This window comes from Gorilla gorilla, chromosome 16 (genome assembly GCF_029281585.2).
Source record: "Gorilla gorilla gorilla isolate KB3781 chromosome 16, NHGRI_mGorGor1-v2.1_pri, whole genome shotgun sequence".
Taxonomy (NCBI): domain Eukaryota; kingdom Metazoa; phylum Chordata; class Mammalia; order Primates; family Hominidae; genus Gorilla; species Gorilla gorilla.
The window spans coordinates 29,911,538-29,934,469 of NC_073240.2; the positions used below are offsets into that span (position 1 = coordinate 29,911,538).

Here is a 22,932-nt window from a genome sequence, read left to right on the forward strand (position 1 = left end):
GCTGCTCTTCAGGGGTCGTGGAGGGAATTAATGCACTTCCTTCTGTCCCCCAATCTCATTTACATGTCTCTGGAGCTGAGCATGTGTTCTTTTTCTTTGTTCAGCTCAATAGAGCTTTTAAATTAAATAGATGTTGCTTAAGCCATTCAGAAATGTTTCACATTTTAAAAAACAAAAGGTAGTTGCTGCCATGATTCCTTTGCCACCCCTACACCGTGGCCTTGTAGGACAGTCCCCCCTTGGCTGTGCTGAGCCCATCTGGAAGTGTTTCTGATTCTAATCAGAAGTGGAACAGTTTCAGTGCAGATTATAGGTTTATGTTAGCCTTAGTGATGGAGGGATGGAAATAGATGCTTCCTCGCTATTACCATTCCAAGTAAAATAATGAGGCTGCATATTTGCAGTGAGCTGCTGAAGCCAGACGTCACTAGAGTAATTTGGATTAGTGGGAAGTTGGAACATACTGTTTTAAAAGCGATTTCAAGAGCATCATCTTCGGAAATCCTATATAGCAATGAAGTGATTTTTTTTTCACTTTTTCATTTTTATTTATGTTGCTGTATCTGTTTGAATTTTTAGTTTCATATCAGTTCCCTCTAATAGCATACGTGCTTGAGATATTTTGACTTCTATTAAATGGGCTTAATATGAAATTATATTAAATAATTTTTATTGCTATTTGGAAGACCAGGAAGTGTTTCCAGTTTTCATATTTTGGGTCATGGAGATGCTACTTCCCATCCATTTTGTGACATGTAAGAGTCAGGCCATTTCAAGGAAGGGCCAGAGGAGAGACTTTGTGTTTCTGAGAATATACTATGGATTAGGACATTTGGGTTATTCAAAGATCTATCGTTTTGTGCTTTGAAATCTGAAATGTAGAAACTGTGGCCTCACTGAGGAGGAGTTTTAGAATATGCAAGGGAGATGATCAGGACTGGATCTTGTGTTTGGGTACCACATCCAGTCCCAGACAGCATTGCTAAGGCAAGGAGCTCATAAAAGCCCCAAGCTCTAGCTGTTGGCTACTTATCTCCTGGAGCAGCAGGGTGAGCGGGGTTCAGGCTGGGGAGTCCTGATGGCTGCCTGGTTGTTACAGGATGTTACAGCTTAGGCCTGGGGACATAGCCCAGCACCCTCCAGAGGTTGTGTCTGTTCTTTACTCTTCAGGTTCCCTGGAGGCAGGAGAGGAGCTGGCCTCATTTCTGGCAGGCACCCTGCTACTGTTATTGAGCAATCCTCCAGGCTGTAGAGATGTCAGAGGAGGACCCTAATGTCTCCTGATTTTGATTATTTTGTTCTTTTTCCCTAGGTGTTTTACTTGCAGATACCTTGAGTACCTTGTTTGTATATTCACTTTGAAAGCACACATTTAAATGTTTATAAGGAAAAGGTTCTAAAGACATCCATTGATCCATTCATTCATCATTCAGCAAATACCTGTTGAATACCTGCTGTGTGCTAGGCACTGCGGTGGGCGAGCCAGAGGGCTTTGTTGCTCCAAGGAGCTTGCATTCTAGTATTCTAGTTATTTTCACGCATCTGCACTATCTGGGACAGGGACCATTGCGTTTTGTCGTATATAAAGCAGCATGTGTCTGCACTACAGTTTGTGTCCGTCGTAGATGGGCAAGGATTGAGTGCAAAATCTTCTGGGCCAAAAGGGCTTGGCTTGGGTCAGGCTGCTCAGTAGCTGAGGTGAAAGCATGTGCCACCCCTCCTGATACAGGGATCCTTGCTGATTGTGTGTGACACCAGGGCCTTCCTATCTGTCAGCTGGGTTTGTCCTCACAGTAGCTCGAAGAGCAGGCGGGGCAGCATCTGGAGGCCTGGTGCCCTTTCACACCTTGCTGCGACCACCAGGCTGCTCAGCAGTGGCCTGTGCCCACCACTGCACCTGCCGCCTTGTTCCAGCTCCGGGACCTGTCAGGCCACAGTACTACCTCCTGTCCCTTCCCCCAGGATCCTAGGGTCTCTGACTTCAATCCTCTGGGCCCAGGTTTGCAAGCCACTCCCTGGGAAGCTGTCCTGGGATCTGTGCCCGTCTACTTCCTGTAGTCCACCACCAGGAGGTAGAAAGGGACAGTCTGCTGACCCCCAGTCTTTCCACAGCAGTGTCTGAATGGATTCAGGAAATCCTTGCGGAGCCCCAGGATGTGCTGGTGCTGGCTTAGGGGTTGGTGCCATAGCAGCACATGAGACAAGGGGAGCCCCCACTTGTGGGTCTCACCGTCTTTAGAACGTTAGCACTTACTTAAATTAAAAAAAATTCTACTAGTTGTAGCTTACAGTCACCGAGTTTCTTTCATTGTATTCGGTGACTTTGAAGCCAGTTTGGTAGATTCTATTTCATGAATAGTCCTTGCTCTGGTCTGACATCTGGGTCAGTGAGTAGCTTCGGCCCCTCCCTAGAGCCTCCTGTCCTGGGCTGCAGTGACAGGCTGCGGGCCAGTGGGGTACACTCACGCACACCCCTCTAGGAACACTGGGGCCCTGGATAATTATGCCAACTGCAGGCTATTTCTCCCTCCAAGTGGAAGTCCTTGAGGTGAAACATTGGGTTTTTAAAAAATATTTTAGTCTTCTGTTGTGTCTAGTCTGAAAATGACTTATTTGCTTTTTAATTCTGCGAACGTTTCCTAATGGAAGGGTCAGAAATGTTCTCCTTGCACTTTCCATTAGTGCTGCAGTTGAGAGAGGAGAGGGGAGTGGTCAGGCTCCCCCTGCTCATCCCAGGGGCCCTCACAGGGGCTGCTTTGCGGTGTAGACCTTGGGGAAGCAGCTCACCTCCAAGCCTGGTGTATGAGAGCATAATGGTATTAGGTGACTTTTGAAGGGAAAGCAGGTTTTGGAAGAAGATCTGTATATACAAAAATACTGTCTATTTGACCTTCATCTATGAAGGATTCAGAATTGCAGAAGTTTGAAGGATGGCTGGGGGTTTGGGGCCATCTTGCACATGGCTTCCTTTTGGAGTGCCTTTGTTCTTCTGTGACGCCCATGGGGCCTGAGAGTGCGGCTGGATATTCCACCCAGATTGCAGCTCAGGTGGCTGTGTTACAAGCTGCTCCTCCTCCCGTGCAGTGCATGTCCTGGGTCCTGCTGCCCCGCTCAGCTGCACAGCCCATAAGGGACTGGTCCTGCCCGCGCACCCTGGACCTCCCCTGCCCAGGAAAAGTTACAGAAAATATCTTCCCCAGGATTCCTGGGCTGCACGACCCTGATCAGCCCCTTTGTGAGAGCTGCTTTGGGTGGAGATGGGGACACAGCTCGTTCTTTCCTCCTGGACTCTTCGTGCATTCAGGGTTCTGAGCTGATGGGGGCCTGGCCACTCCCCAGCTGAGCCTGGCCTTGGCTGAGCTCGTCATCGCTGTGTGTCCCGGGCTGCCGGCCTGCCTGTTATCTGCAGTGCACAGGTGTGCATGTGTGTGCATAATACACACCACACACATACCATGCCCACCTCACACACACCACACGCATAACCCATACACGCCACACACATATCATACCCGCCTCACACACACCACACACATACCATGCCTACCTCACACACACCACACACATACCCCATATACACCACACACCACAAACATACCATACCCACCTCACACACACCACACACTTAACCCATATACACCACACACACATCACACACACACTATACCCACCTCACACACATCACACACATCATACCCACCTCACACACACCACATACCCTATACACACCACACACCATACACATACCCCATACACACCACACACCACACACATACCCCATATATACCACACACCACACACATACCTCATACACACCACACACCACACATACCCCATATATATACCACATACCACACACATACCTCATACACACCACACACCACACATACCCCATATATACCACACACCACACACATACCCCAATCACACCACACACCACACACATACCCCATACACACCACACACCACACACATACCCCATATATACCACACACATACCCCATACACACCACACACCACACACATACCCCATATATACCACACACCACACACATAGCCCATACACACCACACACATACCCCATATACACCACACACCACACACCATACACATACCCCATACACACCAAACACATGCCACACATACCACACACACCTCACACACACCATGCCCACCTCACATACCACACATTCACCCTGTACACACCACACACATACCATACTCACCACACACACCTTATACATAACCACACACACCACACATACCACACACACCACATAATACCATACATACACACCCCATACACACCACACCCCTCCATACATACCACACACCACACACACCCCATAGACACCATACACACATCACACCATACTCTATATACATATCACAGCACCCATACCACACACTGCATTCCACACAGACATCTTATACACACCGCACACACTATACACATACCACACAATAGCATATATACACACACCATGCACATCCCATACACACCACACACCCCATACATACCATATACCACACACACTACACCATGCACACAAAACACACACACTCAACTCTTCCACACTACATTACACTCCACACACACACCACACACACACCACATTCACATCACACACACCACATACCACACACCATACATAGCACACTCCACACACCACACCCTCCAGGACACCCCCCACCATACACACATGCACCACACACCCACACCATACTACACAGTTACCACGTACACACCACACACTCACTACCCACCACATCACATACTCTGTATCTGCGCACACCACACACCCCCGCCACACACATTTGCACGTAAACTACTCATTGAATGAAACTGAATGATTGTTTTCCCCAAATTAATACTGCCCCCGCCTGCGCACCCCCTGCTGTCCTGGCCGGCACATTCCCTGGTCCTGCCCTCCTTTGGGTCAGCACCGCCTCCTGTGTTTTGGGTGTCTCTGGCTGTGCCCTGGGGCATGCTTACGTCCTGATCTTGTGGGAGGCTGGCTCCTCTGCTCCCGTGGCTGCCTTCCTGGGGGAGACCAGCCTGTTTGCCACCTCTCCTGATGCCCAGAGTGGCGGCCCGTTTGGGAAGTCCTGCTTCCTCCCCTTGCAGTCTGCCCTTCCCCACAGGTCGTTTTGTCTCAGTGCCGACATCTCCCCAGCTAGAAGAGGAGACCCTCAAAGGCACACAGGTGGGTTTGATTATAATGCTGCTGAATATTAGATGCATTTTGGTGAAACACTCAACCAGTACACATATCTTTAATAAAGTAAAATGTCCAGGCCCCCTCTCCTCCCACCTGTCTCTCCTCTCCCACCTCTCTCCCCGCTCCCCTCCCCAGAGGACATGGCTGACAAGCCTTTTGGGGGTTTCCCCTTTCTGTGTGCCTTTGCGTGTGTGTATGGGCTGGGCAGTGTGTGTATTCTCTAGCCATCTTGACGGACCTGTAACTGGGATCTACACACGTGTGCTCGCTGTAGCTCACTTACCATTTTCCCTCAAAAACAGGCCTGTAAGATCCCTCACTGTAGTGCGCGTTGCCTTGCCTCTTTAAAAACGCCGTTGACTCTTCCAGCACGTGAACTCTGTCGTCATTTATTTAACCATTCTCTTATTTATGGGTACTTAGGTTTCCAGTTTTTTAAAAGATTGCGACAATGAAAATCTTCAGACATCATTTTTTATACATGTGAGTCCTCCTGGAAATGGAGTTTTTGGGCACAAGGATATGCCTATTTAAATTTTTGATAGAGAATGCTGAATTGCCTTTCTGAAAGGCTTCATTCTAAAGAAATACACTTCTCAAAAAAAGGGAAAGCTAGCAAAAAAGCAATTCTCTGCCAACAGCTGAATAGAGAGAGGGGGACTCTCTGAGGCCATGAGGTGGGAAATGTGGTAGCCTGGGAGAAGCCAGGGACCCGGGCAAAGGGTGGCATGGTTACTAACGTTTCCTTTCCTGTTCCCATCCTCCCTGCCCTCCCTCCAAACCCCCAGGAAAGCAGTACTGGGGAAAGACGGTAAATAACTAAAATCCTGAGAATTCTCATGAACACTCCTCAGTTTGGAGAGAGAGGGACTGTGATGAGGGGGGTTGAGATGGTACCCAGAGCCTGATGGCCCTCACCAGCGTCAGGAGAAACCCGCTCCCCTCCAGGGCTCCTTCCTAGGGTCTGGCTTGCACTGCATTCTGGGAGAATCCTGTAGCCCCATCTTCCCTTTACCCATTGGCCGTTTAATGGTATCCCATTCTCACATTTAGCCCTTTGAATGAATCAACCACCATATTAAAAAATTAATAGATTTAATTTTTTTTTCAGCAGTTTTAGGTTTATGGAGAAATTGAGCAGAAAGTTTAGGGAGTTCTCCTGTACACCCTCACCCCATTTCCCCTGTTTCCTCATTATTAACATCTTACATTGGTGTAGTACATTCGTTACCATTGATGGGGCAGTATTATTATTAACTGGAGCCCATAGTTAAAACATATTGGGGTTCACTCTTCATGTTGTATATTTTATGGGTTTTGACAAATGTGGAATGACTCAGCTACCATGTCTTTGTTTTAGTAGATCGTTAGTTGCTTTTTGTCTTATTAGCTGACTCCTGTTTTGAGAAGACCTTTTTGTCACATTCTTTTGCACCCCGGCTTACTGTGGTGTGGGGCAGGGGTACTGGGGGCCAGCTGGTCTCTGGGGAGCAGCACTCACTGCATCCTGCCCCCGCCCCATTCTGCTCCTTTCTGGTCTCAGCAGCCTCCCTTGCTCCTTTCACCTGCCTACCCCAGCTCAGCTGCCTGCTGCTTAGATGCCACTATGGGGCAAGGAAGCTGCCCCGAGTCGGTCCCCCAGGATTCTGCCCAGATAGGGATAAGAATCACCGCGAGTGTTTGCTGAGCACTTGGGAGGCGTAGGCTTGGCGGGAAGGGAAGGCCTGCAGGCTGAGGCGGTCTGCTTTGAGTTTTGCAGCGTTGCCTGCGGTCTCCGTGGGTGAGGGAAAAGGCACAGGGAGGTTCAGAAGCGTTCCTGGCGCCACGGAGCCGGTCAGTGACAGAGCTGGGTCTCAACCCAGGCCACTGCCCTCGGCAGCCAAGCCCCTTCTTTATTTTGGAATGGCCACCTGGCCAACTGGCACACGGGGAGAACTCATGAAAGGAGGCGTGGCTCACTCCTGAAGGGAGAGGGACACAGGAGCAGCCTTGATGCGCTACGCCCCCTCCAGGCCCCGAGTCCCTGTCCTTGGAGGAAGCAGGACTCCCAGGTGGGAGAGGTGAAGCAGATGGCTTCCCCCACTGCAAGGAGGAATCCCGGTGCTCTTCTCCACCAGCCTTCCTTCGGTCGCCCCCTGGCGTCCGCGTCATTGTGGGAACACTCGGGCGGGATGTATTTTAAAGGAGTGCCTGATGCGTGTGGGTGTGGTGGGGGTGGGGGTGGGGGTGGGGCGGGGGGTGGTTGCAGCGGGGCCTATGCAGAATCCCGGTTGGAGGGGGCTGCAGAGGCTACTGCTGGGCCTGGTGTCGCCATGGCAGCTGGAGAGCGGGCGACCGGTCGCTTGGCGTCCTGCTTGGGGTTGTTGCCCACATCAGCGAGCGAACGTTCCTGTCCCGCCCGCTCACTGCGAGGCTGGGCAGGGCCGCTTGCCAGTTAATTGTGGGGATGATTTTTATTTTTTTTTTTGAATACGGAGTCGCTCTCTGTCTCCCAGGCTGGAGTGCAGTGGCGCGATCTCGGCTCACTGCAAGCTCCTCCTCCGGGGTTCACGCCATTCTCCTGCCTCAGCTTCCCGAGTAGCTGGGACTACAGGCGCCCGCCACCACGCCCGGCTAATTTTTTGCGTTTTTTAGTAGAGACGAGGTTTCACCATGTTAGCAAAGATGGTCTCAATCTCCTGACCTCGTGATCCGCCCACCTAGGCCTCCCACAGTGCTGGGATTACAGGCGTGAGCCACTGCGCCCGGCCAATTGTGGGGATTATCTGAGAGTTGCTGGAGTGTTCTGCACTTCCCTGCGAACCTTTTACCTGGGTGGGCCGGGAGAGAGGCCGAGTCAAGGGAAGGAGGCAGGATGCCACACACGCCCTGCAGGGAGAGTCATCTGCTGGGCACTGCGACACACAGAAAGCCAGGAGCCTGAGCCCTGCCCGCGGTTGTTGAATGGAGGGAGAATGAACAACCGCTGACTCCCTGGTTCCTGGGTGCCGCATCACTGCCCCTCTGCTCCAGGTCAAACTGGCTGTATGCTTAGCTTCAGGAACATGTGGCAGGTGGCAGCCCCCGGCCCCGTGGCAGGTAACAGTGGTTTTGCAGTGTGGCGTGCTGTGGGGGCCGGCAGGGGCACAGCTGGGCAGGCCAGGCTTTCTCTGGCTCAGTATGCAGGGCTGGTTCTTCCCAGAGGAGGCAGAGGTCAGGGAGGAGCTCTTTCCCTGTGTCTCCTGAACAGCTTCATCAGCACACCCTGCAGCGGGGACTCAGTGAGCATCCTGCAGCTGTCTTGTCCCAGAAGGGCTGTGTACTTTCGGCCCTGAGGACAACCTCTGCATTTCCTTTCTGGGGGCTCCCAGATGAGCCCTGCTCCCCCAGGTCATCCTGAGCCATATTGATGTGATAACCCCCTCCTCAGTCCGAAACATCTGGAGGCCCCGTTTGTCCGTGGGATAAGAATGGGCTTGAGCATGGCTGTGGGTGCTCCGTGTGGTGACAGTGGCATGTTCTGTGGCAGCTTGCTTCCTCTGTAGCCCGATGTCTTTGACTCCCAGCCCGATGCTCCCTCCTCACCCAGCAGAGGCCCCTCCTCAGCCTTTGCATTTGCTTTCATTTATCTTCCTTCTTTAAGGCTGCTTTTGAGGGTTTACTGGCCAGCAGCGTCATGTGCAGTCTATAAACTGTGTGCCCTCTTGGGGCCAGGTAGGAGCCTGAGAGGGAATGGGAGAAGTGGTCACGAATGATTGTGAGGACTGCAGAAAGAAGACAGGGCTGAGAAGAGTGTGATTTCCCCTAGAATTCAGAGATGCCTGCACCAGCTGGGTTTTGAAGAATGAATGGGAGTTTGCCAGGAAGATTCTAGAGGAACAACAGCAACAAAAAGATTTAAACATGGGCACAGAAGAGGTGAGGCACAGATGGCACAGGGATTTGGGGTGTGATGGGGCAAGGCAGCCATGGGCAGGGTCTAGGCCCAGGACCTCAGGTGCTTTGCACGCCATGACTTGGAGGCAATGGCCTTGTCATGCAGCACTGTGCCTCCCTGGGCCCCATTAGAGTCCCTGGCTCTTGGTGTGCCTTTCATGCCCACACCACGGTGGGAGCAGGCAGGTGGGGTTTGGCCTGGGTTTCCCCAAAATGGACACTACTCCCTCTTGTGCTTTAGTATCAGAGTGGGCCCATGGGGTGGGAATAAATGTTTGGGTTTAGGAGGCCTCCAGCTGGGTGGCCTGCTCCCAGGCAGGAAACACAGATTAGAGGAAGTATCAAGTTGGAAGGCAGCAGCCGTGGATGTTAAAGCTGGAGGAACCTCTTAAGGAATGGGTGTCAGCTCCCTCGTTTGATGTGGTAGGAAGATGAGGGTGAGAGGGGTTGGGAGCAGGTGCTGGAGCTGGAGCCTGAACCCCCATATCTCAGTGCTGCCATCATCCTTCATGGCAAGGAAACTGAGGCACAGGCAGGTTACATAGTCTTCTCAGGATGTCAGTGGCAGAGCTAGGACGTCTATCTCTGCAGCTCAGTTCTGTCTCTGCAGCTCAGTTCTGTGCGAAGTCCAGGCTGATCAGTAAGGGGTGCTGGCTGAGCGCTGATGGCCACCTGCATCTCAAGGAGAAACAGTGTCACTGGCTAATCTGATGGCTTCTCTGGGCACCAGCACGTGGGCACCATCACCCTTTTTCTGCAAGGGGTTTGTTTAGTGTATTTGGTAGAACATCCCCCAGCCTACTGGGTGTGGCATGCTCTATGCCACAAGCTCTGTATCTCAGGCAGCATTTTGTACTTTGAAAAAACAAGCTGGGACCAGAACCCTGACGAATGTGTTTCATTTCCTGTCAGAGCAAATGAAACCTGAAATATTAATGGCACGAGATTTCCCTTATCTTCCTACAAAAGGGCTTGAAAAATGTACTCCCCGCAAGCTTAGCATGCAGCTCTGCTACCTGTGGCCCAAAATCATTAGTTGTCCATACTCACTGACCTTTGGAAATAAACACGAAGGTTCACTTGAAGACTTGGGGGAGAATCACGGTCAACCTGTGACTCTTGGTTTTTCAGATATTCAGCTGCTCTGGAGAGCCTTGGAGTTCCAGCTGCTCTAGAAGTTCTGGGGAGGGAGCTGTTAGCCTCCCATATGAGCGTGTGGCCCATCATTGCCATCCACACCTGCCCCTCTGTAGGTGAATAAGTGGTTTCCTTTCTCAACTGGTTGACACTTCATTTGTTTGTGCTCTTTTTCTTCACAGTCTCCTGAATATTTACACGTTGCTGAATCTCCTGTGGACAAACCACCAACAGGCCAGGACTGTCCTGTGGAGAGACGGGGTGAGCCTCTTCTTGTGTCTGGAGATTCTGAGTGAGTAGAACCCGTTACGATCCCCACTGCACTTAATGTGGCATTCATGCATGAGTCTGGGCTGATGTGCTAATTGGGGGCCGTAAGAAGAGTTATAGCCACGATGGCCCTCACCTTTCTCTAACAAAAGCTTAAACACAGCTACGGTAAATATTTTTGCTTTCTGCTTTCACAAACTTCACATACGCTTACATTTATTTTGAGGCGAAAGGGGGAAGAACAGGCATTTACAGGGGACCAGTTGCTAGGAGAAGACTGTGCATTCCCTGTAACCCCGTCAGTCTCACCTCGGAGATCCTGTCCCTGGAGTGCCCCAGGTCCCTTTTCCCAGCTGCACTGAGTGCCTCCGTCCTCCTGGTGGAGCTGTGCTGCTTTCTTGGGCAGCCTCCCTTCCCCATGGGGTGCAGGTAGGCTGGGGGCATCCCGGCGGTCAGTTCTTCCCAGGGACCCAGGAGGAGGGGCCGGCAGAAAGTGGGCAGGTTCTTTCTGCTTGACCTGGCAATAACAATTCCTAAATTGCTCAGCACCCCAGGCTGCTTGCCTTGACCCAGGTAGCCAGTCCCAGGCACCGCCAGTGTGGGCAGGGCCCTCCCCAGGGGCAGCAGCAGGGCAGCCCAAGACACTGGTGGCCACCACAGTTAGTCCCCACAAGGCGATTGTGCAGGACACGTTCTCGAGCTGCCTGCAGGGTCTGGTTGTGGGAGCAGCTCAGCCCCTCCTGCAGAGGTGGGAGCATCTTCTACAGCCGGCGATTGTCCCGCAGGAGCTCTGTGCCCAGTGGAATGTCTCAGTGCAGTGCACAGTGGGGCCACAGCTGTGTCACAGCCATGCTCTGTCCTTTAGTGGGCCGTCTGAGCCACGTTCCACCTGCCTGTTCTGACACACTGCTCTCCCTCGATGACCCTGCTCCCACTGGCCTCCCCATGGTTTCGATGTGTAACCCAGACCCTGTTCCCAGGAGCTGGCTCAGCACCATCCTGCTCCACACCCTCTCTCAGGGGACATCCTAACCTGCCCAGCCTGTCCTGTTCCTGCCTCTCAACCCAGAACACTGCAGGTCCTTCAGGTATTCGGTGAGACCTTAGAAGCAGGCACAGCAGGATTTATCCCACATGCACCATGCACCATGCTGAGGAAGCCACGGTCACTCCCCTAATGGTCACTAGGGGTGAGAGAACTGAGGTTGTTGCCCATGTGGTAGAACTGGAATTCAGAGCCTCAGCCACGCCTCAGTCACCACACCACGCCCTGTGCAGGACGCTGGGGAAACCAGGCAGCTAGGACTGGCCTGTGCCTTGGAATGCTTACCCAGACCACCCATCCTTGTCCCCTTTGCACCTCAAAGGCTTGGTCTACTTTTCAGACACAGTTTTTATATTGTCAGCATGATACATATGCATATTTTAAGACGTCAAAGAGTTTTATAAGTTTTATGAAAAAAATAGCAGACCCCTGGCCTCCCAGACCATCTCCCCACCGCTCCTGCCCTGCCCACTCCCCATAGATTACCACTTCCAGCTCTTATTGCTTCTTCCTCTGGATTTATCTCGACATTTGTAAAGAATATGGGCACGCTACTATTTCTTAGTCTCCTGTTGTGGTCAAGATGGTTGAACTCGTAGATTTCCCTCCTGAGAGCTACTCCGTCTAAACCTAACCCTAACTCTAATATATAGAGTTATGTCATCATTTAGGTGAACCCTTATGCAGTGTGTATCAGTCAGGATAGGCTGCCTCATGAGGCAGGAACAAGCATCCCCAGAGCTGAGAGAGTTCCGTTTCTCTAGCCTCCTGCCCTGGGGGTGGGTGCTGAGTCTGGGGGAGGTGTGGGGTGGGGGGAGGGGCCTCAGCGCTCAGCAGACAGGTGCTCACTGGTGTCACCATGTTCCCTGCCCTCTTCTCATATGGAACACGTGGTGCCCTTTTGCCAGGGCATCCCTGCTCAGGGGTCAGGATAGTCCTCCTCTGAGTGGCTGGGAGTCTGACTGCTCCCTGTTTAGACTATTGAGTAGCCCCCTGCTTTCTGCCTCACTCCCTTTTTGTGCTGGTGTCTCAGTGCTTGGGCCTTTTGGGGTTTTAGAGGTGGGCCGTGAGGCTGGGCATGAAAAGGCTTCTCTGCCTCCACCACCCCCCCGGGGCTCCTCATCCCTGTGCTGCCTCAGCACTTCGTCTGGCAAGATTTGCAGGTGCAGTTTTCATTTCTCATTCTCTGTTGGTTTTGAGTGATTTCAAGAGAAGATGCAGAAAGGCTGTGACCCCACCTCTAAAAGCCAGTGGTCAACCTGGCCACCCTTAAGCCTGTTCTAGTGGGCCTCCTGCCCCGTTGCCCTGCTGTGACAGTGTCCCACGAGGACAGACTCAACACAGGACTTCAGTCCTTGCCTTCCTGAGTGCCCGGCAGCCCTGGTGCTGTTGCTTTCCCTCTCCCCTCCTTGTTCTCAACCTCAGGAGGAAAATGTCCAGTTTCTCATGTGAGATATGATGTCATCTGTAGGTTTTTTTAAAAAAAAGTGGGTAAAATTCATATAACATTAGCCATTAACCAGTTGAAACTGTGTAATTCAGTAACATGTAGTGCATTTGCAGTGTTGGGCACCCACTGTGTGTGTCTAGTTCCAACACGTTTTCTTCATCCCAGAGAGGAACTCTCCATTAAGCAGTCACTCCCCAGCCTCCCTACCCCAGTCTCTGGCAACCCCAATCTGCTTTCTGTCTCCATGGACTTACATATTCTGAATGTTTCCCATAAATTAGACATCATATAATTTGTGACCTTTTCTTTCTGGCTTCTTTGGCTTAGCATGAAGTTTATGTGGATGATCCATGTTGCAACATGTGTCAGAACTTCAGTCCTTTTTAAGGCTGAACAATATTCCATTCTGCAGATACACCACATTTGTTTGTGCGTTCAATTGATGGGCGTTTGGGTAGTTTCCACCTTTTGACTGTCAGGAATAATGCAGCTGTGAGTGTGTGTGGACAGTGTTAGATTCCGTATCTGTTTTCAACTCTTTTGTGTATGTATTTAGGAGTGGAATTGTTGCGTTCTGTGGTGACTCTGTTTCACTTTTCCAGGAACTGCCAAACTGTTTTCCACCACAGCTGCACCATTTTACATTCCCGCCAGCACTGAGTGAGGGTTCTCATTTTCCCCCATCCTAGCCAACACTTGTTAGTTTCTGTTTTTTGTTTCTTTGTTTCATGATGGCCAGCCTACTGGGTGGGAAGTGGGGTCTGACTGTTTATTGGCATTTCCTGAATAGGTTTTTTGGTAGATGTTCTTTATCAAGCTGAAGATGGTCTCTGCCTAATTTAGTGAGTGGTTTTTAATCAGAAGTGGGTGTTGGATTTTTGTCAGATTGCTTTTTCTGCATCAATTGATCTGATCATATGATTTTGTCTCTTTAGTCTGTTGATGTGGTAGATTATATCCATTGATTTTTCTGATGTTGAACCAACATTGCAGCCTTGGAAAAAATACCACTTGGTTGTAGTGTATAATTCTTTTGAAACGTTGTTAGATTTGATTTGCTAATAATTTGTTGTGGATTTTTAAGTTGTTTGCTCCTAAGAGGCAGTGGTATGTCATTTTCTTATAATTTCTTTGGTTTTGATGTTAGGATAATTCCAGCTTCATAAAGTGAGGAAGTGTTTCTTCTCTTCCAATTTCTGGAATAGGTTGTAAAGAATTGGTGTAATTTCTCCTTTAAATGTTTGGTAGAATTCACCAGTGAAATCTATCTTCCTGTTACTGGCTTTTAGTTTAATTCTATTGTAGTCTGATAACGTATATTTATGATTTCTATTTTTAAAGTACTTGTTAAGGTGTACTTCATAGCTCAGAATGTGGTCTATCTTTGTGAATGTTCCATGCAAGCTTGAGAAGAATGTGTATTTTGCTGTTGTTGGATGGAATATTCTATAAATGTCAATTCTATTGAGTTGATTTATGATGCTATTCAAGTGAACTGTCCTTGCTGATTTTCTGTCTGCTTGTTCTATCAATTACTGACAGGTCTTGAAGTCTCCACTTATAATAGTGGATTTACCAATTTCTCATTTAGAATTAAAATTCTATCAGATTTTGCCCCATATATTTCAATTATCTGTTGTTAGGTGCATAGCCTTTAAGGATTGTAACATCCTCTTGAAAATTGATTTTTCTCTCATTATGTAATGTCGCCTCTTTATCCCTGATAATTTTGCTTGGTTGGTAGTCTGCTTTGTCCGAAATTAATAATGGTACTCCAAGTTACTTTGATTAGAGTTAGCATGGTATACCTTTCTCTGTCCCTTTACTTTTAACCTACCAGTGTCTCTGCATTTAAAGTAGATATCTTGTAGATAGCATAGAGTTGGGACTTGTGTTTTTTATCCACTCTGAAAATCTCTGTTTCAATGGGTGTGTTTTGATCATTCACATTTAAATGATTATTGAGGTACTCAGATTAATATCAAACTTTTTAGTAACTGTCTTCTGTACTTGCCAGAGACTTCTTTTTCTCTCTCCTCTGGTTTCAATGGACCATTTTATGTGATGCCATTTTATCTCCTTTCATAGCATATCACTCATACTTCTTTTTAAAAGTTTTACAATATATGTTTACAATATGTATTTCAAAATAATCTAAGCCCACCTTCAAATAACACTATACCTCCTCCCATTTAGTACAACTACCTTATAACAGAATACTCCCAAATCCTCCTTCCTGTCCCTTGTGACATTGCTGTTAATTATTTAAATTATCCATATGTCATAATCATACAGTATATCATTACTATTATTGCAGTAAATAAGTTTATTTTTATATCAAATAAGAGTAAGGAAAATAGAAAACTTTATTTCACTGTCATTTATTCCTTTTTGAATACCTCTTTTTTATGTAGATCCAAGTTTTCAACCTATATAATTTTTCTTCTGTATGAAGAAAAATCTTTTAACGTTTATTTCAGGGTGTATATTGCCAGTGATGAATTCCCTTGGTTTTGTTTGCCTGAGAAACTATTTCTCCTTCATTTTTGAAGGATACTTTTTCTGGACATAGAATGCTAGGTTGGTGGTTTCTTCTTTCAAAATTTTAAGGATTTCACTCCACTCTCTCTCTCTTTTTTTTTTTTTTTTGAGACAGAATCTCGCTCTGTTGCCCAGGCTGGAGTGCAGTGGTGCTATCTCGGCTCACTGCAAGCTCTGCCTCCCGGGTTCACGCCATTCTCCTGCCTCAGCCTCCTGAGTAGCTGAGATTACAGGCACCAGCCACCATGCCTGGCTAATTTTTGTATTTTTAGCAGAGATGGGGTTTTACCATGTTGTCCGTGGCTGGTCTCGAACTCCTGACCTCAAATCATCTGCCTGCCTCAGCCTCCCCAAGTGCTGGGATTACAGACGTGAGCCACCGCACCTGGCCTATCCACCCTCTTCTTCCTTTACTGGTTTCTGATGAGAAGTGGGCTGTAATTCTTATCTTTACCCCTCTATAGATAAGGTGTTTCCCTACCCCGCTGGTCATTTGCGTTAGTCATTTTCTCTGTCTTTGGTTTTCTGTAGTTCAAATATGGTGTGCCTAGGTGTAGGGTATTTTGCTTTTTGTTTTTGTTTTGTTTTGTTTTGTTCTTAGTATTTACTCTATTTGGTGTTCTTTGAGCTTCCATGGTCTGTGGCTTGGATCTGTCATTAATTTTGAAAATATTTTGGCCATCATTACCTCAAATGATTTTTTCTCCATTGTCTCTTTTGTTCCCTTTTGGTATTCCAGTTACATGTGTAACATCTTTGATGTTGTTCCACAGTTCTTGGATACTTTGTTCTGTTCCCCGCCCCCCCCCCAACCCATTATTATTATTTTTTTATTTTTATTTTTTTGTAGAGGTGGGACTTTGCCATGTTGCCCAGGCTGATCTTCAACTTGTGAGCTCAGGTGATCCCCCCGCCTCAGCCTCCCAAAGTGCTGGGATTACAGGCATGAGCCGCTGTGCCCGGTCTTCCCACCATTCTTTGTGTGCATGTGTGTTTCAGTTTGAGAAGTTCTTGTTGACCTGTTTCAGGCTGATTATTTTCAGCCATGTTGATGAGCCTGTCAAAGGCATTCTTCATTTCTGTTAATAGGTTCTTTTGGGCTGGGCGCGGTGGCTCACACCTGTAATCCCAGCACTTTGGGAGGCCGAGGCGGGCGGATCACCTGAGGTCGGGTGTTTGAGACCAATCTGACCAACATGGAGAAACCCCTGTCTCTATTAAAAATACAAAATTAGCCGGGCGTGATGGCGGGCACCTGTAGTCCCAGCTACTCGAGAGGCTGGGGCAGGAGAATGGCGTGAACCTGGGAGGCGAAACTTGCAGTGAGCCGAGATCGCTCCACTGCACTCCAGCCTGGGCAACAGAGCGAGACTCCATCTAAAAAAAAAAAAAAAAAAAAAAGAAATATGTTGTCCTTTTTATCTTCTAGCATGCCTTGTAAGTTATTTGAAGCTAGATATGATGTATAGGGTGATAGGAACTGAGGTAAACAGGCCTTTAACGTGAGGTTTTCTGTTAATCTGGCTATGGGCTACGTGTAATGTTTGTTGTAGCTGTGAGTGCCGGCATATTCCGATCCTTGCAGTGCCCTTGTTTTTGTCCTCTGGCTCTGGGCTTCCCTAAATTCCCTTCCTCAGAGAGAGTGAGTGTCGTGCAGCTCTCCCAGCTTTCACCTGCTGTTGCACACTGGAGTCCTGTCGGTGTAGTTGTAGGGTGTGGGGAGGGCCAGCAGTCTATAGTCTTCTGATTACATCTCAGTCTTTCTGTGGTCCCATTTCCCTGGGCTGTGACTGTCACAGATGTTTCTTCTTATATAGCTTTTCCAGACCCCAAACAGGAGGCCAGAGGGGGCTGGACTCAGGAATGCCCTTCCTCCGTGGCTCTGCGACAAGGTTCTGGTAAAGTCTTTCCCTGCGGGGAGCAGGCCTTTGTCCTAGAGAAGGCTCTGGCTACATTTCACCAGGATGACGTTTGTCCTCCCTCTGCCAGAGTCACCAGGAGATGTCTTTTGGGTTTTCATGGTGAGAACCTCGTAGGGATCCTGGAGGAAAAGCCCATGAAAGTTTTGGGGCCCCCTAAGACTGTGGCTTCTAGGAGTTTCTCAGTCATGGGAGTCCACCCTTGGCCTGCAGCAATTTGTCAGAATTACCCAAACTACTGTGGTATGGCCCTGGAGGCTCTGTTCCAGGTCAGTGAATCTTTGGATTTGGCTGTGTCTCTAGATTTCAGGGGGGCGAGTTGCAAACTCAGTTCACTGATGAGTCCAAAGAAGGTCATTGATTTTCAGTTTGTGCACCATTTTCTTGTCATGAGGATGGGAGTGATGACTTCCAAGTTCTTTACGTGTTGGAGTGGAAACTCCAATCCTTCCCCTGCTTTGATTTTCCTGTCACCCCAACCGGGAATCATGTTTGTTATTTGATGATTTACTCAGTTGTCATCCGTCTTCCTAATTAGGACGTAAGCTCCAGGGAACTGGAGTGTCAGTGTTCCCTTGCGTCCTTGCACCCACAAGACAGCCTGGCACATTCTGAATGAATACACCAAAAGGGATAAATAACGAGGCCAAGCCACCTGGCTATGGGTGGCTGCTAATCCGTAGGATTTCTCGTGCCTTGTGGTTTCAGTGAATTTGAGACACACATGAGTGATGCTGCCAATCGGAGGCTCCCAGATGTCCTCAACAAATAGAGGAGTGACCACTCAGATCCAAGGGTGTAGCACTTCCCGCCTATCACTGGGAGCTGATGGGCTGTCTTTAGCATGGCACTTTGTATGGTGCTGGCACCCAGGCTTCCCTGGGGCAACAGCGTTGGCCCAGGCAACACACAAGAAGAAGGGGGCTTTTCTGTGGTCACTTCCGCGTTGCTAGTTGTTTTGCCCTCTTACTGTGGCTAAACCTTCTGTCCATACCTGTCCCCCATTCTCAGTATTTGGCTTTTCGGATTGCAGTAGTGGGACTTGGGTGCACATTGCAAAAAACCAATTTGCCCCCATTATCCATGTCTTGTTGATGGTCCCACTGCCAGCATCAGTTCTTATGAACAGATTTCTAAACCATCACCATCTGTTCTGCTCTTAATTTCAAGTGTAAAAAGTATTACTTTCCTAATTCCGTCAAGGGGAGGGAGAATATGTATTCCTAAAGACCACAGTTCTTGTATGAGGAAGTGTAGATCTGCCACCCACCTACTAAAGGAAAGGTTGCTTCTGCCCATCCTCAAAGCTATTGAGCAGTTATTTACCTAGAGGGTGAAACTGGCCCATTCGCATCTCTATAAAAACAGGTAGGAAAAGGTGGAAGGAGCTGAGTTGGAGAGGTGGAAGGGGGGCAAAAGCTATGTCTCCCGTCCCTCCCTGACAGTGCAGCCCCCGGACCCTCCAGCCCCCGCCAGTATAGGTGGGAATGGGCTGGCAGGGCTGCATCGTGGTGGTCCCTGCTGCTGCTAGGGCTGTTTCCAGAAGAAGGCCCAGTTTCAGGCTTGACTTCCCCTCAGAAGTCATAAGGACCATAAGGTCCATCTGGGTGGGCGCTGAGCTCTCCACGATGGGAGCAGGATAGACATGAGCATCTTCACCCTCGCGGTCCCTCTGAGCCTGCCCTGGGGGTGAGCTCTTTTTCTGCTCAAATGAACATTCCAGGCAGGCCCTGGAACTTTCTGTCATTCTAAGGCAATAGAAGGTTCTTTGGTTACTTTCAGTCCAGGAACATTGTTGGTCAGTCATGAAAAGGAGTAATTATAGACTCTTTGGAGCTTCTCCCACCCGGCTGGAGCCTGACCTGTCTTGGAGCCAGCTGGGGAGGGAGGGCTGTGTGTCCCCTTCTTTCTTTCTTTGCCTCTGTTTTTGCTGGCCAGGGAGTGTTCTGAGGGATGGAGTGTCTGGGGAGAGGGCATTCTCTCCACAAGTGGGCTGGGTGGCACTTCTGGGGTCCAGCAGATGTTTCGCTTGGACTTCCTGTCTCCAGTGACCCTCGGGTAGGTTTCTTAGAGATGACCCTGCTGGGAACTTGCAGCTCTTCCCTGAGACCTGTGGGAGGCCTTGCTGGGCTGATGCCCTTGACTGCTCTCCCTATCCTCCACCATGCCCCTCGGGAGTGCTCCTGGGCTGTTCCTTCAAGGCGGCCCCAGGCTGGCCCCACACTGGTAGGGGCAGCAGGCAGCTCCTCCTTGGGCAGCTCCTCCTCTTCCCCTGTGAGGCAGCTCTGGTCATGGCCTCCTGCCTCTGGATTCTCAGGAAACTCGGGTGCCGCGTCCGCAGACATTGGGGACTCGGTACAGCTATCCTAGGGGTCTGCTAGAAGCCCTGTTTGGGAATCAAGGTGAAGCCACCTCCCCAGCCCGCTCCATGAGGCACAGCCCTTCACGGAAAGTCCCTGCTCCTCTTCTGGTACCCTGTAGGCCAGAAACCATGCTGGGGTGGGGAGCTGGGAGCATCTGTTGATGTGGGATGCAGGCATGCTTGTCACCTCTCCTGGCCCTCAGGGCAGCAGGACAGCTTACATGAACATCTCATCCCGCCGCTGGTGGCCTCTGGTGAGAGACTACTCCAGTCGGTCCCCCTGTAGCTCCTGGATCTTAGTGGGGGCCTGGGAATGGGAGGCCACAAGGAGGTTCCAGAGCTAGCTAAAGCCACTGAGACTCAGAGGGAGTCTCACGCCACTGCCTCCTGTGCCCCCATCCCCTAGCAAAGTGGGACTGATGAGGGATGACCTTGCATCCTTCTCCCCTGTTCACTGGGACCTGGTGCTGTTGCCACCGTGGGCCCAAACATCCACTGCCCTTTTAGCAAGGCAGCGCTGCTCCATAGGGTCCAGCCGGGGAAGCGTCTGGCTTTGCACAGGTGGAAGATCATGACTATTTCCAGAGTCTGTTGCCAGGCTCCATGTAGTTCAGGAGTTGTTTCTCCCTCTGAGAGTCCAAAGTGGTTGTTTTCCGGAGTTTGGCAGTACCTAAGGGTTAATTGGGATGTTATTGTCTGCATTTGGCTTAGAGATAGGAAAGTTTTATGTTTATTCAAATTATCAGTAATTTAAAATTACAATTTTAGTCTTAATTGTACGTATTTGGAGGTCCCATTTAAGTCTTTGGAAATAATTGCAGAGTAATATTTTGGGAAGTTATATTACAATGCACAGACGTTCAAGTAGAGAAAGGTCCCTGCGTGTGAGCCTTGGCCTGGCAGAGGGGCATCCAGGACAGCATCTACAGCACGCAGCCCTCCCATCTGGGTCTGGGCATGGCTGCAGCTGAGTCTAGCCCTCCTTTCTGTGCTGCTGCATCCCAGGGGATACGGCCACACAGGCCGCAGTTGCCTAGACCGACCTGGTGTCAGAATCACTGTCTCTGCTTTGGTAAGATGTCCTTGGGAGGGGAAGGGAGCCAGCCAATGAGATGAGGGGTAGGAGGGTGACAGGGTGGAGCAGACCCTCATGCTGGCAGAAGAGAGGTTCACATTCACCAGGGAGCAGGTTTTTCTGAACCCTGGAGAGCTGAGGGGGGCACCTGGAGCGCCCCTGCAGTCCACAGCATGGGGTGCTGGCTTCTGTACCCTAGTGCAGGTGCAGTGCCATGAGGTACCCATCCCTTGCAGTGGGGTAGGGTTTAAAACCCAGAAGGCAGCCCTCCCTGGAGCACAGCCCCATGGTGTTTAGAGACCCTCTCCTCTGAGCACATGCAGGATGTGACAATGCAGGTGGACCTAGTGCTGCAGTCTCAGAGACACCCATGGGCTTCTGCCATGCTTTTTATCCACCAGGGCAGTAAAAGCAACGTCCATGGTGGCTTAGCCTCCTGCAAAGCCTGTGGCAGGACAGCCAGGGTTCCCTGACAGTGGAGATGGTGGACGGCCCCATAGAGGGTTGGTCCCATCTCGCCAGCAGAAGTGACCTGTGTGGCCTTAGTGGTCAGTGCTGCCTATTGTGATAGTGGATTGTTTAAATCCAGGTCCCATTGTGGCTCCTGAGGGAATGAAAATGAGGGGTTCTTTGCTGTGATCTGATGCTTGTGTTCCACCAAATCCATATTTTGGAATTCTTATCCCCAAAGTGATGGGACCTTTGGGAGGGAGACTTTGGAGTTCACATTCCCAAGGAGATGGGGCCTTAGGGAGGTGTCTTAATCTGTATTCTGCTGCTGAAACAGAATACCACAGCTTGGGTAATTTATAATGAACAGAACATTATTTGGCTCAGAGTTCTAGGGGCTGGGAAGTCCAAGGTTGAGGGTTGCATCTGCTGAGGGCCTTCTTGCTGCATCCTAACATGGTGGAAGGCATCATATAGTGAGCGAGAGAGGGAAGGGGGCCAAACTCATTGTTTTATTAGGAACCTGCTCCTCAGTCACCAACCCACTCTCGCGATAATGGCATTAATACATTCATGAGGGTAGAGCTTTCAGGACCTAATCACCTCTTAAAGGTCTCACTTCTCAACATTGTTGCATCGGGGATTAGGTTTCCAACACATGAACTTTGGGGGGGCATATTCCAACTATAGCAGTGGGTGATCAGGTCCTGATGGTGGAGCCCTCATAATGGGATCAATGCCGTTTTAAAAGAGGTTGCAGAGAGAGCCTCCCGCCCTCCACCATGTGAGGACAGAGTGAGAAGCTGCCGTCTCTGAGCCATCACGCAGGTACTCACCAGGCACAGAATCTGCTGGCTCTCTGGTCTTGGACTTCCCAGCCTCCTGAACTGAGACAAGCCACTTTCTGTCATGTATAATCTACCCAGTTTATGGTATTTTGTGAGAGTACCCTGAATGGAATAAGACTCCCTTCAAACAAATGTCCCGCTCTTTGAAAGAGAGTGTGGGGCTCACAGTCTGCTAGTTAAGACAGTTGTAGGAGCAATGGCAAGCCCACACTGGCTTGGATTTTCAGACCTTATCATTGAGTTAGGAGCGAAGTCCTCGACCTGAGGTTTTATTGGTCCAAAGTCAGGGCCTGCTGGAGCCCCACAGGTTGCGTGCTTGGCCTGTGGAGCAGTTTTCTCCAGAGCACCCCTATCCCCTCTGCCTTGTGCCAGGCCCAGCAGGGACTGAGGGTAGAATAATGACAGGCACAGCTCCTCCCCTCAAGGAGTCCACTATCTGGGGTTTGATGCTAGAGCCCAAGGAGGGGCTGCCCACATGGGCGGAGCAGAGGGCCTGGGGAAGTTCCAGGAAGAAGTGACTGTGTGCCGAGGCTGCAGGAGTAGAGGCAGCCCAGGAGAAAGGGGGGCATGGGCTGGAGGTGGGGGTGGTTCCAGGCAGAGAGAGCAGCTGGCACACGGGAAAACAAGGCATGGAGTGGGCAGCTCCTTCCGCCTGGTCTCTAAACCTGTGAAGAGGGGGCTGGGGAGAAGAGACGGGG

General features: G+C 49.9%; 1 protein-coding gene across 7 annotated transcripts in view; it reads left to right on the forward strand.

The window, feature by feature from the left end:
* Nucleotides 1–22,932, forward strand: part of APBA2 (amyloid beta precursor protein binding family A member 2) — a 222,511-nt gene that overhangs the window by 15,901 nt on the left and 183,678 nt on the right. For 6 of the 7 annotated variants that reach the window (XM_063698431.1, XM_063698433.1, XM_063698434.1 and 3 more), the window contains exon 2: nt 10,457–10,566. The gene's annotated coding sequence lies outside the window, so the exon portion shown is untranslated. The remainder of the gene's footprint in view (nt 1–10,456; nt 10,567–22,932) is intronic. The other variant, XM_063698432.1, reaches the window with a different exon arrangement.